Consider the following 17,493-nt stretch of genomic DNA (forward strand, 5'->3'; position numbering starts at 1 on the left):
TAAGATTAGCTAACATTAAAAACAGAAATGCATAAATACGCAGATGACTGCAGGCCCCCAATGTTGTGGGTTTGGAAGCTCCCTTTATGGACTAATCCGCGCTAGCGTGGCTGTGTGGTGTGTTCTAACTCCATGGTATAGTCCATAACAAAAAAAGCCCATCTCTAAGCAACTACAGTATGGACCTTTATTCAGATCCGTTCGCAGATTGCCTGCCTGATTCCCACAGGGTCCGATGGTTGGTGTGCGCATTTCTGTACATGTGCATACACACGCACGCACCCAACACAGCATCTCATTAGCATATGGGAACACCCAGCGTTTCATGGGTGTGACGTGCATCACCAGATGTCAGCGCCCCCCCCCCCCCCATTTCCTCCCCAGCGTGCATGCATATGTAAGGTTGACCATTGGAAAATGTGGGAGGTTCCCTCTGCCCTGCGAAGGGAGGTTAATGTGTAACCTCCCTTCGCAGGCCCCTGCAAGTAAGTCACTCATGCGAATGGATGGCGGCAGTCAACCATTCACAAGGCGGGGTTTGGTTGATTCGCATGGGTGCGAATTCGCATCCGAATGAATCAACCAGTTATATCAATTCTAAAAGTCCACTTCATAGATTCCCCAGCCAGCCTTGGTAGTAATTTTACAGTTCCAATGTCCTGTGTGTTGTCAGTGTGTTACCGAGATTGTGTGTGTGTGTGTGTGTGTGTGTCACTGAGGTTGTAAAGCACATTGGTGCCCTGCAGCTGCACCTTGCACACTGGGAAGGAGGTTTCTTACCCTGCACACAGAGAGAGGGAGGAGAGGCGGTCAGTATACATCAGAGCCAGAAAGACCTGTCAGACAGGTGTGAAGTCAGTGGAAATCTGATCACAGACGTGTATCCTGGGACCTTCCTGTCTGTCTGAAGCGCTCTACAGTGGAGAGTGTCACAGAGAAAGAAGCACATACTGTACATCGCCCAGCGACAGCGAGTGTACCAATAAAGGGCTAACAAGGACCATGATCACCAGTAAGGGGCACAGACTACATACAGGTAAGTGTTTAGGTCGGAAGTAAAATAAAACAACTCGTGGACCATGATTTGTGCTGTACACATGCATCATGTGGATGAGGACAGATACTGTACATAGTAGTTGTGTGTCGAACTTTGTACATGAAAACAGGAAAAACAGAGATACAGTATGTAGGGTACATGAGTTCGCATAGCAAAGGCATTGATACGTAGATTATATCAATGTTATTGTATTGGTTTTACATTGTTTTTGCTTTGCTTTGACATTTTATGAATTAATACTGTACAATGGTCTCCATGAGAATACATGCACAGGCACTGAGACAATGGGCGGGATGTATTAATACTGATGTACTGTATGCATATATTTGGCATATTTGTAAATGACATTTGTGTAGCATATTACTGTTTATATCGGACCGGTTCCCTTTTCCTTCTTGGCTTTCCAATGCTCTTATCTCATTAGGTTTGATGCATATAGTTGGACTGTGTATGACTTCCTATCCTTATTGCTACAGTGAAATTTGACGTAATAAAAAGCAGCAGCTGGTGTATCTGAGTACTTCTTATGCATATTGAGACTCAGTCGCACACGGATATACAAATATCACAAATCAAACTGCAAACTAGCGATGTATCTCTCACAGTCCCAATCTGCCAATTGTTTTATTTATGTGAATAAGACAAAGTTTGAGTGAGAAAAGTGTTCAGCGAGTCACCTGGACCCTAGCTTGCTGAGCAGAGCATTTCTGGGCGACTTGAGCAACAATGTATTATTGTTATACCGGCACTCTGGAAATCAGGTGTTAGTTTGCCAGGTGCCCTCTGTAGCCATCCCAATGGCATGGGACTATATACATATATAATTGGATGTTAAATTGCATAAATCTCACTAACATGTTTGGACACACTAAACACATGACCATGTATTATTTACCAATGACCGCACAACTCGCAGCAGTGTGACCGCACGCCTGAACAGCTGTATTCACGTGAGTGAAAACAATACCATCACTCATGGGGAGACTACTCAAAGAATCACCACATCACTGCCTCAGGTGGATAGAAATACAAGTATTGATGTTTACCAACGTCAGTGGCGGGTTTGGTACTTGTGTAGTTTCACGGCGGCAGGCTATGCTACGTTTTCAGTGTAGGCTAAGCTACAGTACGTTGTCAGTGTAGCCCAATGGCTGCCTAGCGTAGTCAGCGTAGTGTCCCCGCAGCAGCCCTGTGTAGTCAACATAGTGTCCTCGTCAGGCAGCATAGTCACCATAATGTCCTTGGGAGCTGCAGCTCTGTCCCCGGCGACCCTGGTAAACCTAGTAAGCGCCTCTCACACAGCAGTGGTAACCACCAGATCCCCTGCACTGGCGGACACCGGCGGAGAGGCGATCATGCGGCCGCCAGCGGAGAGGTGCTCCATCTGTCTGAGAAGCACGAGCGTCTCATACGCTTGTGCATCTCAGTAATTCTTGCGGCAGGGTACAGCAACCCTGCCCAGGGCCGGCGCCACCACTAGGCAGCTCTAGGCATTTGCCTAGGGCGCCGGCCACTGGAGGGCGGCACTTGGGACGGAGCAGGTCACAGAGTGTACCCCCCTTCCCACCCTGCTGGACCAAGGTGGCTATCCCCGGCAGCTTTGTGCAGGAGCTCTCCTGGGCGGTGATTGACAGCGGGGGATCAGGAAACGCTGCTGTGCTATGATGGTGCCATCGGACACACAGCGCGTGGGGACACTGAACTTGCGCTGTCTCACCATCATAGCAGAGCAGCGCTTCCTGAGCCCCCGCTTTCAATTGCCGCCCAGGAGAATCTCCCCCCCTGGAGTGACCCGGCAGCGGTGGTGGACGCATCACCCCCCCCCCCGGCGGGTGAGCGGCGGGTGGGGGTCGGAGCGCTCCCCCCCGCCTGGGGCGTTGTGGTAGCTAGTACCGGCCCTGACCCTGCCTGTGTCTGCTTCAGGGAGACGGACAGGGTTAGGGGTTCGGTAGCGCATGCGTCTCCTGCACAAAGGGAGGGTGCGTGCGCAAGTGTGTCTCATGCACAATAAAGGATGTATTTGCCAGTGCTCCATGTTAAATGCCTTCATTTCAAACCCGCACTCTCCACGCCAGCCTGAAGCGTGGCGAGCAGATGCGGTACGCGTTCTCCTGACCTGTTCATACCCCCACTATCCACGTTGGCGTGGAGTTGATTTTAGAAAGTGTGGCGAGCGCAGCAAGGCACAGCCCAAAGTGTGGTGAGCGCTGCTAGCCCCGTGCGGGGACATGGATTACTTGACGTGTATCAGTGGTGTATCAACACCACTTAGAGCTATTGTGTCATGGTCAGGGACCAGTTTATAAGATTTCTATAGCACTTTTGCAGATGCTTCAAAAATGTTTATAGGTTGGGGGGGGGGCACTGGGGAGGAGGAGGCGGTGCTACTAGGAGGAAAAGAAGGCATCATCTTGGCTGGTAGGAGGCCACACCATAGAGAAGGAGACAGGGAGTCATAGGGACGAGGTGCGGCCATGTGAAGGAAGAGCCTTGGACTGCAGTAGCTACAGCATTGCAGACAGCAGGCACTTTCATGTTAAAGTGGGGCTGCAATGCACGGAGGATGTAATGTGCGGTCTTTCCGCTGCTCCTCCTGTACATAGCTCCTCCTTTTCTCTGGCGCCTCTCATGAGCTGTTCCTTTGCCACCAAGACTTCCAGTGGGCCTAGGTGCTTGGGGGAAGGGGGCCAGGTCACAGGAGGGAGTGTGGATAACTCGATCATCTGTTCAGTACATACTGCCTATGGTCCCATGGTTCATGGAATAGGGGATTTTGGGTTATGTTTTTCTTGCACTCCTAGTTTTCAATATAGAACTACAGATGGAGCACATGTCAGCCAGCCTGCAGGATTGGCAGGTGGCCTGAGCTGGTGCAGGCTGGCGGACAGGATCTCTATCTGACGGGGATGCGCGACCGTCTCACACGCTCATGCATCCCCATCAGCAAGGCAGCGGGGAGCGGCTTACCTGCCCATCTCTGCTTCAGGGAGACATGCAGCGAGTGGGGGCTGCGGGGGACTTGCAGGGAGCCGGTGGAGGGCTCCAATAGAATGTGGTGTGCAAGCATCTCGTGCGTGCCCACCCCTTATGTCAAAAGACAGCGGCTGGCACGGGGCGGCGATTGGCGATTCAATAGCCATTGAGAGCTGCTCCATCTGTAGGTAATCTGCACCTGCTCTACCCCACTCTAAGCCCCAGGCACAAGTATACGGACCATTATAAGTCAGGTATTACTGGTTACTACTTCTCAAGGAACAGTTCAAAGAAATATCACAAATTCACCACTGTTGTATATGTAGATATTTACAGACAAAGAGAAATGATAAGACTTGCCAACGGTGGAGCTGGAGGAAAGGATTGTGTAACTGAAGCCTACGGCAATTGTTATTAAAGCTTGTGGTCTCAGTATTGATCCAGTAATAACCCTCTAGTCTGATGTAAAAGGTAGTGCTGGGACGTGAGCTCAGATATCCATGTGAAGATCTGAGTGCAGCGTCAGGTAAATGTATCCTGGGGAGGGGACAGAGCTGACAGGTAGGAGAAAAGGTCAGGATGAGAGAGTTGCATTCTCACACTACTCTTCTCCCACTCACCATTTGTGTGCAGGACAGGAAGAATAAGATCACTAGGATGGGACTTTAGGAAAGTCAATTGGTTTGTGTACTTGTTATGCTCAGGAATCTGGATCTGTCTGTGGGTAAATGTAATTAAATGCATTGGCATGTGTAAATGTTATCTTTTTTACTGTGACAATGAGTTGGCATTCATAGCTCAATGACAAACAATGTTTGTAATGTACAGTATGTATCCCCACTACATGGGCTTGTTAGCCTGTTCTTTCACATGCTGGACACGGAGTTGTCAATCCGTGCTGGTGCTTGGTACAGAAGGTGTACTGTATGTACTGTATATTGTTTACGGCAGATAATGGAGAAAGTAGGTACAGAATACATGTGTTATAAGGAGTAATGCTGGGTACACACCAGGACGACTAGGGCCCGATCCCCACAATCTAGATCCAATTCCGATCAATTGGATGTAGATTGTGTGCTTATTGGGCCCTTTTCTGACCTGGTGTGGAAACACAACAGGGATTGCTATCCGCACAGGACCCTCGTCTATTGGAGGTTTTAACACGGGTGGACCCCCATTTATCACATAATCTGATATATATAGATATTGTGAGAGGTGTGCTACCACTGGACACAGAGAATTAACATAAACACAAAGAGAAAAAGAATGTCCTTATGTGGTGCACCTATGAAAATTAACACGAATAAAAAGTAACCTTTATTCTTTATTAATTAAAAGAGCGAAATATAAGAACACACAAACATAACATGCAGTGTATTAAAATAACGGCGGCTCACTGTTACCACACACAGTATTATTTATTGTAATTTCAATTTACAGGTATAGATAGCCAACACTATATTGTTTATATCTTCAATTTATATTAGAGTGTTTATATGGCTCATTCCTCATATGCACATAAAGTTATTACAAATACATATTCTCCTGTATCTACAATTATGACACAATCTAGAAGAGTAGTTTATTAAGTTCCCAGAGATATGTCTGAGGTCCACTTATACTGTGTATCTTTGTGAGGACCCACTTTGAAGAGGATTCCGAGGAGTCTGTGTTCATACCATACCTCCCCACATATGAAGCTGGGATTGCTGTGTTAGGGGAGTGTGGTTTGGTAGACTCAATGGGAATCACTGGTAGGTATTTGTGGGGAGTCAACAGTATCGTGTCGACTTCAAATGTCAATTATATCCATACAATATCTCCCTGCATATAAAGCTAGAATTGCTTGGGGAGTGTGGTGTATAACCACTAGATGGATATAAATTTTGTCTAATAGTGAACATAGATGGACATATATGAGGAGTCAACAAAGTGATGTCGATTTCCAGTGTCAAGAGTTTTGATATCGGCATATAAGTAGTAGGTAAGTATTAATAGCAATTTTCTAAAGTAATCACCCCAGGATTATTGTGGTGATGCTGATCAAAATAGCAGAATATGCCCTCAATATTAATACGCAGTGTAACCCTGTACACCAATAATTAGCGCAGATCTTAGGGCAGAGTGAGAGATCTTTCAGCACTCTTAGTAGGTAAGTATTAGCAGCAATTTTCTAAAGTGATCACCCCACAGTAGGGTTATTGTGGTGATGCTAATCAAAAATAGCAGGATATGCCCTTAATATTAATACGCAGTGTAACTCTGTACACCAATAATTAGCGCAGATCCTAGGGCGGAGTGAGAGATCTTTCAGCACTCTCTTATGTGCTGTTATTATGATCAAAAATGGCAAAATATGCCCTCAATATTAATACGCAGTGTAACCATATACACAAATAATTAGCGCAGATCTTGGGGCAGAGTGAGAGATCTTTCAACACTCTCCTGTGTGCTGCTATTAAAAATTTGTAGGAAAGTCACTGGTGTAGCCGATGAACAAATTGACAATATGGTATCGGTTTCAAGTGTCAATGATATTTGTACCGTATCTCCCTTCAAAAAAAGGAGCTAATTTGCTCTGTTTGGCGGAGTATGGTTAATAATCACTATGTAGATTCAGGTAGATTTTGTTGTATAATAAAGATATAAATGAGGAGTCAACACTCTAGTGTCGACTTTTAAGTGTTGCTGGTTCTACTGTCGGCATGTAAATAGCGGTGCTTAATTGGGAATTATAGCCATAAATGGAATTGCTATGGTATTACTATTGAGGTAGCAGAAATTGCCCTCAGTAGTTGACAGGCATTGTAACCCAGCACCACTATAATCAGCGCAGGTGTGGGAGCACTTAAAAGTCGACACTAGAGTGTTGACTCCTCATTTATATCTTTATTATACAACAAAATCTACCTGAATCTACATAGTGATTATTAACCATACTCCGCCAAACAGAGCAAATTAGCTCCTTTTTTTGAAGGGAGATGCGGTACAAATATCATTGACACTTGAAACCGATACCATATTGTCAATTTGTTCATCGGCTACACCAGTGACTTTCCTACAAATTTTTAATAGCAGCACACAGGAGAGTGTTGAAAGATCTCTCACTCTGCCCCAAGATCTGCGCTAATTATTTGTGTATATGGTTACACTGCGTATTAATATTGAGGGCATATTTTGCCATTTTTGATCATAATAACAGCACATAAGAGAGTGCTGAAAGATCTCTCACTCCGCCCTAGGATCTGCGCTAATTATTGGTGTACAGAGTTACACTGCGTATTAATATTAAGGGCATATCCTGCTATTTTTGATTAGCATCACCACAATAACCCTACTGTGGGGTGATCACTTTAGAAAATTGCTGCTAATACTTACCTACTAAGAGTGCTGAAAGATCTCTCACTCTGCCCTAAGATCTGCGCTAATTATTGGTGTACAGGGTTACACTGCGTATTAATATTGAGGGCATATTCTGCTATTTTGATCAGCATCACCACAATAATCCTGGGGTGATTACTTTAGAAAATTGCTATTAATACTTACCTACTACTTATATGCCGATATCAGAACTCTTGACACTGAAAATCGACATCACTTTGTTGACTCCTCATATATGTCCATCTATGTTCACTATTAGACAAAATTTATATCCATCTAGTGGTTATACACCACACTCCCCAAGCAATTCTAGCTTTATATGCAGGGAGATATTGTATGGATATAATTGACATTTGAAGTCGACACGATACTGTTGACTCCCCACAAATACCTACCAGTGATTCCCATTGAGTCTACCAAACCACACTCCCCTAACACAGCAATCCCAGCTTCATATGTGGGGAGGTATGGTATGAACACAGACTCCTCGGAATCCTCTTCAAAGTGGGTCCTCACAAAGATACACAGTATAAGTGGACCTCAGACATATCTCTGGGAACTTAATAAACTACTCTTCTAGATTGTGTCATAATTGTAGATACAGGAGAATATGTATTTGTAATAACTTTATGTGCATATGAGGAATGAGCCATATAAACACTCTAATATAAATTGAAGATATAAACAATATAGTGTTGGCTATCTATACCTGTAAATTGAAATTACAATAAATAATACTGTGTGTGGTAACAGTGAGCCGCCGTTATTTTAATACACTGCATGTTATGTTTGTGTGTTCTTATATTTCGCTCTTTTAATTAATAAAGAATAAAGGTTACTTTTTATTCGTGTTAATTTTCATAGGTGCACCACATAAGGACATTCTTTTTCTCTTTGTGTTTATGACCTGGTGTGGACCGATACCGATCCGATGCGCGGTCCCGCGGGTCGGTCGGTCGTTATTGAGATCCTACCTGCTGCAGGTAGGATCTCAATGACGACCATACAGCTGGGTGCGGGTCAGCATCGGATCGGACCCGCTCACGGTGCACATCGTGAGCGGGTCGTGCCCCCCCGCGTCATCGTGAGCGGGTCGGACGAGACACTGACGACCCGCTCACGATGTGCATCGTGAGCGGGTCGTCCTGGTGTGTACCCCGCATAAGAGTGTTCCTTGCTCTGTATAAGAGGTCTAGAACTTTAGCATATGATAGAGTGCGAATTTTAGACTTTTGTAAACACAGCCGTGGGACACATTATAAGAAAAGGTCCACCAACTCTACCATGTGCATCATGGCAGGTCAGCCCTGGACGCTGTACCTGGGGGAATGGGGCCCCCAAACGGGTCTCGCTCCGGGCTGATACGTGTAAAATTACATTTACATTACATTTTTACAGTCGAACTACAAGTCCTAACATGCAGGGCATTAATGGGCCCCCTTGGACTTGTAGTTCACCTGTTAAAAGTTAAAATAAAGACACACACACACAGTACCACACACAATACAGTATTTTATTACTTTAATTGGAACTTGTGTCTTTTCATGGCGCCACTTACGTAGTCAGCGTAGTGTCCCTGTCAGCATCAGCATCGTGTTTCTGCAGCCAGCGTAGTCAGCGCAGCCAGCATAGTCAGCGTAGTCAGCATCCCTGTCAGCATCAGCATCAGCGTAGTCAGCGTACCTGTCAGTGTAGTCAGTACGTTTATGGCTATCCGGAGCTTACGTAGTTAGCGTAGTCAGCGCTACGCAGTTAGCGTAGTCAGTCAGCGTTGTGTCACCGTTTTTACATTGTGTGTGGAGCCTATGCATATTACATTGTGTGCGGAGCCTATGCATATTACATTGTGTGCGGAGCTTCCGCAGTTAGCGTAGTCAGTCAGCATTGTGTCACCGCTTATTACATTGTGTGAGTTATGGCTACCGAACCATTCACCATTTTTAACCTGCCACAGACCGAGGAGGAGTCGGTGATGAACAGGTTGGGAGGACGCGTACCGCAGGGCTCGCCAAGCTTCGGGCTGGCATGGATAGTGGAGGTTTGAAATTGAGGCATTTGCCAGTATTTAATATGGAGCACTGCTAAATGTGTCCTTTATTGTGCATAAGATGCACTTGCGCACCGCACCCCCCTTTGTGCACAAGACGCACTCGCTACTGAACCCAGCGGCGGGGGGGCGCTGTGCATGTGGGGGCGCCGGGGGCTGTGGTGCTATAGTTACACACCCCCCCCCCCCAATCCCCCGCAGACTTACCTATCTCGCTGGTCCTGGCGGCTCCATTCTTCTGCTGAGGACCACCACAAAATGGCCGCCCCCATATAGCACACAGTTCTCTGAAACTGTCTGCTGTATGGGGGCGGCCATTTTGTGGAACGGAGCCGCCGGGACTTGTGGTTCGCCAAGTCCCAGCATGCGGGGAAGGCCTGCTGGGACTTGTAGTTCAACTGCAAAAAGCAATGTTTTTTCATGTAATTTTACACGTATCAGCCTGGCGTCCACTGCCCTGAGAACTTGGAGACTGCCCCTTGCTTCCAGAGCTGACCAGCAACCGTGCGCATGGTACAGCTGGGGACCTTATATAAAAAGTGTCCCCTAGCTGTGAAATGACACCGTGGGTTGTTGGAGCCCGGTGCTGGTTCCAAAATATGGGGGACCCATGTTGAAAAAAACATGCATTTTCGTTACTGAAGTTAACACTTTTTTCCATACTAAAAATCGCACTAAATCGCAAATTCTGACTTTGTCTAAAAATTCGCACCCTATTACATTTGCGATTTTATAAAAAAATGTGCGATTTTTAGACATGCGATTTAGTGTGATTTTTAGACATGTCTACAAATCGCACTCTATTATAATTCACCCTTTACCTTTATATGTTCCCATGGCGACCTCTTACATTCTATTTAGCTGTTTACACAGATTACTTAAGCAAAAAGTATCACACTTTTCAGTACTTATGTATTATCTGGGCTCCCATATTAAATGCACCCCATTTTTTCATACCCCTACTATCCAACTACGCTTGGAGTTGATTTTATATAGTGTAGCGAGCGCAGCGAGCCACTGTGCCCGAAGCGTGGCGAGCGAACGCGGTCTCATAAGAAAAACGGGAGCCCAGATATTACATAAGTACCCACTTTTCATGATATGGTTGTATTAGGTTTAATACCTTTCTTTGATTATTGTAATCGGTTATTGATTGATTTGCAAATCAAGTACAGTACCTGCTACTTCTTGGATATAACCAATAGTGTGTAAAGAACAACTGTGTGCTTCACCCAGTAACATCCTACTGCCAATTCTCTTCTGTTGTTTTTGTTTGATTTTCTTTCAATACTTCTTAAATATCTTGAAAAATGTAAAATTCAATTTCTAAAAATCTTATTTGAGCAATTCTACATATAACATTGTTTTTAATAATTCCTTAACTTGCAAAGCATGCATCTGATAGTCATGGTATACAGTCTGGTATACAAATAATTATATTCCTTTCAGATTCTAACTGGAGGCAAAACAAGTTTGGCTGTGAACCTCACACATATACAGTAGTACACAGCTCCCAGCCTCTCATGTGATGGCAGGGGGGGGGGGGGGGGGGGGGGTGATGTCACGGTGAAATGAAAAGGTCAGAGTGACGTTCCAAAGGCTCTCTGCTCACTACAGCATTTGCCATGTTACTGTGGTTACAAAGGTTATCACGTAACACTGGCAATCATTAATAGCAGAAAAAAGAAATTCAATTGTAACATTTTTTTTTAATGCTTGCAAAAATAATACTATATATATGTGTGTGTGTGTGTGTGTGTGTGTGTGTGTTTCTATCTTTCTATCTGTATATCTTTAGATTTAGCCTTACACAAATAAATAATATTTTAAATGTCATTAAAAAATAGTAATGATCATTGCTTTTATACTGTATTTATAAACAAGTACACCATATAATAAGGAGTGAAGGATGATACTCGTACCGCAGATAATAATAAACACAGGTCTTGAATCAGAGACTAGGAATGTGGGACATACTTTAGAAAAAAGCTTTTGTTGAGCCACTTTGGAGAGATTTTCTAGGAAAGCAAAGCTATGGTAATATTTATTGACAGCCAAACGTGTATATCCTCTTCCCCCTTACAAAATATGTAAATTTATCTTGTGTATTTTCTCGCTAATGGATTTCTCTAAATAGGTAGAACTGGATCCACTGATGATAATTACTTGTTGACACGTGCATTATGTACTTGCAGAAGAATCTGGCCAGGCACGTCTCGTGTTCAGGCATGTGCTAATTATAACAGTTTATTGTTGGTGATTTATATGCATATTTGCATATATTTATATGTAAACAAAATATGAAACATGTTTGTCTTTTATTACATCTAAAGTTATGTTGTGTAAGCATTGTGATTAAACACCTACTGATCCCAATTTATTTAAGGCACACTCCATTGCTATTTAAAATAACTATAGAACAACATTACCATAGATCGTACCAACAATCAGGGCAGGATTAACAATGGACCTGATGGAGCTACAGCTCCGGACCCACTCTCCAAAGAGTCAGGGCTTTCCAATGAGCCCAGCCCCACGTTGCTAGCCCCCCGGGAACCATAGATACCGTCAGGCAAAGCTTGAATGTTTTCCCCATAGGATAACATTGGACCCGCTAATTCCCCCCACCCAGTTCCAACGGCTGCCAGTTCCCCCTCCGGCATCACAGAAGCTTGAGGTTGAACTCAGTCGAAACCAAATCACTGGGCCTTCAATCTGATACCAGGCTGGATCCATATGGATTCATTGGTTTTAGAGACATTGCAGGTAAACCAATTTTTTTATTTCTGAAATGTAATTTCATGGCTGTTCATGTTCTTTGAGGACAGATTTCTCTGGAACCAAAATCATTTGAAGACCACATGGGTCAGTTAATGGGTCAGTTAATTCCGAAGATATAGCTGGTTGTTTAAAGTGTGTGTGTGTGTGTGTGGGGGGGGGGGTTCTCTCCCCCTCACACCAGAAAATGCAGGGACTAGGCTGCTCTGAAAGGGGCCAGACCAGGACTGTCCCTTCAATATCCTGGGACCATGTTCCCTGGGTAAGTCCCTGCATTTTCTGGTGTGAAAGGGATATTATTTCAAATAGCTGGGACCTGCAGTGTTCTGAATACAGCCGGGCAGCCCCCTGCTCTCTGCCCAGCTGTCAATGGCTGTCAGGTCCGCCTCCCGGCCCCCGGGAAGGTGGGCAAGTCACCCGCAGCCTCCAGCAATCTCCCCTCATCAGGATAGCCCCACCTCTGGCTCTGCCCCTTTCTTGACACAGCCGTCTGCCCCGCCCCCTGTCTCTTATAGCTGGCTGTCCTCTCCCGGACACTGAACACTGAAATGAGACCTGGGGAATTTGGAGGGCAAGTCAAAGCCTTCTGTCGCTGCTTAGCAAGCAGGTAAATGCCTCCACCCACTGCCACACGAATCTCCGCACCTTCATGCAAATGGTCATGTACCCTTACACATACATCCGCATGCGGCCTAACGAGAGAAAAATCATTCGATGATCATCGACCAACAAATGATTTTTTTACCCATTCCCACATAAAAGTAAATGTCAGTTTATTTGACTCGGACAAGGCCGATTATGGGACGGGTGCTGACATCATGTGTGTCAAAGCCCCGTGCAGGCTTTGACACACATACATTCTCATGGGGACACCCATCGTTTTTTCTGGACGCACTCACCATTTTTGTGGGCACGCCCAGAAAATGATGGGCATTCTTATGGGACAGCCCCCTGCCCGCCCCACTCTGTGCGAACACATAGGGTCTGCACATGCGTATTTTTGTCATTACACATGCACAGACCAGCACCATTGGTCCCTGTGCTTAATTTGGATTTATTCAAGGCAACCTGAATCACCCCCTAAGTTTGTAAGGTGTCCGGTTGCTTTATCCTGCTGAAGAGGGCCACTGCTATCAGGGAATACTACTGTCATGTAGGGGTGCACTTGGGGCCTGATTCAGACCTGTTCGCTAGTGTAGCCGGCCGCCCAACTGAAAGCCAGACCACATCCCCTCGCATGTGACCTAAGGGGAGAGAAATCACTTGATGGTTGCCAACCATCGAATGATTGTTCTCCCTTTCGGAGATAAAGTCAGTCTAAAATTACTTATTTCCGCCACAGATCGCCAAAAAGGGGGCAGGTGCTGATGTCATGTGACATCAGCCACCCACCCTGAGCAGGCATCAAACCACCTGTGTTCCCAGGGGAACACCCAGCGTTTTTATGGGGGCGCCCATAAAACTCTGGACGTTCTCCTGCTCCAGCCTCCTGCCCGCCCCCCCTGTAGCGAACGGTCCGGCAAGTGTGAAATTCGCCAAAGCTGTTCGTTCCCGGGTTTGCGCATGTGCATATTCATGCATGCACAGCCATTGGACATGGGGCTGAGTTCGGAACCAAACAAACGGGTCTGAATCAGTCTCTTGGTCTGCAACAACAATTAGGTAGTTGAGAGGTAAACTACTAACCAAACAGCTTTGAGCTGACATTTTCCCAACACATCCTGTAAACTGACAGATGGGAGAAAATCGACTGGTACTTTATCACTCTCCAAGGCTAAGTACATCTCCGCTGATGACATGTTTTGCTTTGAATGGTATTTGTAGTTAAGAGTTCCTATTAAACATGCAGAGAAAGAGACGGCTTTGTAAACTGTCACGTTTACCCCAATGTTCCACTCCTGACAGCTAAGTACAGGAAACTGACAATACAGCAGGCACAATCTTACTACAGCTGGAGAGCTAAGTACAGGAAACTGACGATACAGCGGGCACAATCTTACAACAGCTGGACAGCTAAGTACAGGAAACTGACGATACAGCGGGCACAATCTTACTACAGCTGGACAGCTAAGTACAGGAAACTGAGGATGCAGCGGGCACAATCTTACAACAGCTGGACAGCTAAGTACAGGAAACTGAGGATGCAGCGGGCACAATCTTACTACAGCTTTACAGCTAAGTACAGGAAACTGACGATACAGCGAGGACAATATTACTACAGCTGGACAGCTAAGTACAGGAAACTGAGGATGCAGCAAGCACAATCTAACTACAGCTTTACAGCTAAGTACAGGAAACTGACGATACAGCGAGCACAATATTACTACAGCTGGACAGATTAAGATCTGTAAAATGTTGCCTGGTCTGATGAATAATATGAACACGATACTGCACCTTTGGTATGTGGTTAAACTGGAGCTTTGAAGCCTGAATATCACTGTGAAGTCCCCAGCATCTGCATGATGAATGTTTCCCGTACCTTGTTGCATCCATTCCATACCAAGAATATTTCTGTCCATTCTGGAGATAGATAGTAATGAGCCTACATAGTACTAGAAAGGTGTTCCAGCGAGTATATGTGCATGAGATTTTATCATAACATTATTTTCTGTATGCTTTAAATGCATGCACAGGGTTGGACTAGCATACAGGGGCACAGGGGAACTCTTAATGGGCACTACTCTCCTAGAGATCAGGTTCCAGACTGTACACTTCAATTATACATTATACAACTGGCCACACCCAAAACATGGACCCCTACCACTGCATTCCCTAGGTACGGATGTAGGGTTGTCCATCATTGGGTTAAATTAGAGCCTGGGGCAGATCATTGCAGGAGTGTTGTGGGCTGAGCTAAGCTTTGTGTCCCAGCACTATTCCTTGCTTCTGCATCATCAATAGTGGAAAACCATCTGGTTCTCCCCCATCAATGACAGAAGTATTCTGCTGATCATTGATGGTCGCTGGCTACTCATAAGGAAAGTGTGATGCAGAAAAAAAATACTTAGGAATTCTTTTGAAATGTGAAATAAAAAGCTGTAAATAAAAGATTGGATATTTGGTTCAGTGACACTTTTTATTTCCATAGGTTGGGGCCACACAAAGTGGCCAAGCGGGTCCCGTTCAGTGGGACCTTTGAGCCTGCACAAAATCCCCTATGTGGCCACCAAAACAAATGCAGCCAGGCTGTTGCTGTTATGAGCCACCTCTGGCGGGTCTGTGTAAATGCAGCCTGACTTGTGTTTGTTGTGTTCAGTTTCACTTGTCATATAATTGGGCAATTAGCACTCTGCCTTGTGTGTCAGGCTGATCACCTGCAATGACTTTCCTCATTATTCTTTCTTTTTTCTCCCCTAAGTTCTGTGTTGGTTATACTGCTTGTTTCAAGCTATTGCATCAGATCATACTGAGTCTTTGCCTGTATACCCTATATACCTACCTGGATCCTGTTTCCCAAAGTTTGCTTAACCCTTCATGTGCCTGTGCTGTGTTTGGTCCTGTGTATCTTAGTTGATAATTGCTCCTATGGAGCTTCTGTTTGTATCCTGGGATTATTCCCATGTCCTGTTTGCAACTAGTACTGCCCCACAGTCTGGTCTCGCTGGTCTTGCTGTACAGTTTGTCCATCTGTGTCACTGTAAGTGTCTCTTCTGCTTTTTCAGATTCTGTAACCAGTCTGTTTGTCTGCCAGTGTGTTGTCCATTAGTACTACACTTAGTTGTTATTAGTGACCAGCAATTTTTGTTCACTACTCTGTACTTACGTCAACATGTACAGTACAGTGTTATAGTGTGTAACATCTGCAACAGTGGTCTGGTGCCATTGTAATATTTCCTTGTTTACTGTTTGCCCTGTGTGTCTGGTGCTTCCTTTTGTGTCCCAATCTGACTCCAGTCCTGTGTTTGCCTTGCCCAGCCTCCTGAAGCAACCTTGTCCCCCTGTAAGACCTGGCGGCACTGGATTGGAGGCAGACCTAATTCACCCTCACAAACGTGGCTGTTATAGGTGAAGCCTTAGCCTGCCAGAGGCTTAAAGGACTGCTGGGCACGTGCATCAGACCACCTATACCACCTTGGGGGCATCCCTAACAGTTGCACAAGATGACGGGAAAACTGGATTTCCAGATAACCACATACATTTGAATGTATGTGTACACACTGAGTTCCCCTTAAAATCTGGTCGCAGTAGCTGGATCCTATTCTGCAGGATCTGGCCACAACGCTGTATGTCATGAACAGGACCCGCTTGACCGCTATGTGTGACCCAACCCTCCACTTACTTTTAATTTACTCCCTACAGATGGGGCAGGTCCCATCTTGGCAGGGGATGGAGATGGCGACTTCGAGAAGGGGACGAGCAGGCACGAGAGGCACGCGCGTCCCCTTCCGACGGCGCTTCAAGCTGCTCCCCCGTCGGCGGTAACCTGGGGTCCACGCCGCCTGCCTGCACCCCCCCTAACCCCCCTAACCCTGTCCGTCTCTCTGAGGCGGAGACGGACAGGGTTGACGTCGCCCCGCCGACTGAGATTGAGACGCGTGTGCGCATGAGACGCACGCGCGTCTCAGTCTGATGGCTAGCGAGGCTGCTGGCGGATCGCCAGCGGGGACGTTCTGGCGATTCGCCAGCCAGGAAGAGGCCTGCCCCATCTGTAGTTGCTGCTGCACTTCCATTTTCATCTGCATTTGCTGCCTCCATACAGTAGGTTACAATAGGATAATGTTGTCTCCAGATGGAATTATCCTGTAGTAGCCTACAGCCTATCCTGTGGGATTTCACTAGAGCATACCTCCCAACTGTCGTGATTTTTGTGAGACTGTTCCTTTTATTCAGGATGTCCCATCCGGCAGTGGGGGGGGGGCAGTTGGGAGTCCCCCCTGCCGGCGCCGCAGAGCCGAGAATAGACACTCTGCGCATGTGCACAGCATCTATTCAGAGGCAGAGGGGCTTGAGACATGGCCAGAAGCTTACACAGTGCTGGTCATGCCCCCGTAGTGATGGGAAATGGGGGCATGGCCAGTGGCTCCAGAATCCTCACGAAACCACGCCCCTTTTTCAGGCTACACTGCTCGTGCGTCCCGATTGCTGGAGTTAAAATGTTGAGAGGTATATCAGTACCTGATTGCTGGCAGCTACAAATTGGTAGCTGTGCGATCAGGTCTGAATTACCCCCTTTATGCAGACAGGACATGATGTCATCTGCCAATACACAATATTACATACACAACTGCTTTGTGTCCGTCTCACTAAACCTACAGGT

At 45.9% G+C, this 17,493-nt stretch overlaps 1 protein-coding gene across 1 annotated transcript in view; it reads left to right on the forward strand.

Moving 5' to 3' along the window:
* Positions 1-846: 846 nt before the first annotated feature.
* Positions 847-17,493, forward strand: part of STYK1 (serine/threonine/tyrosine kinase 1) — a 41,779-nt gene continuing 25,132 nt past the window's right edge. Inside the window, exon 1 of the mRNA XM_083149163.1 lies at positions 847-1,036. The gene's annotated coding sequence lies outside the window, so the exon portion shown is untranslated. The remainder of the gene's footprint in view (positions 1,037-17,493) is intronic.

Source organism: Crinia signifera, chromosome 6 (assembly GCF_055691185.1).
Source record: "Crinia signifera chromosome 6, ASM5569118v1, whole genome shotgun sequence".
In the NCBI taxonomy this organism is placed as follows: Eukaryota; Metazoa; Chordata; class Amphibia; order Anura; family Myobatrachidae; genus Crinia; species Crinia signifera.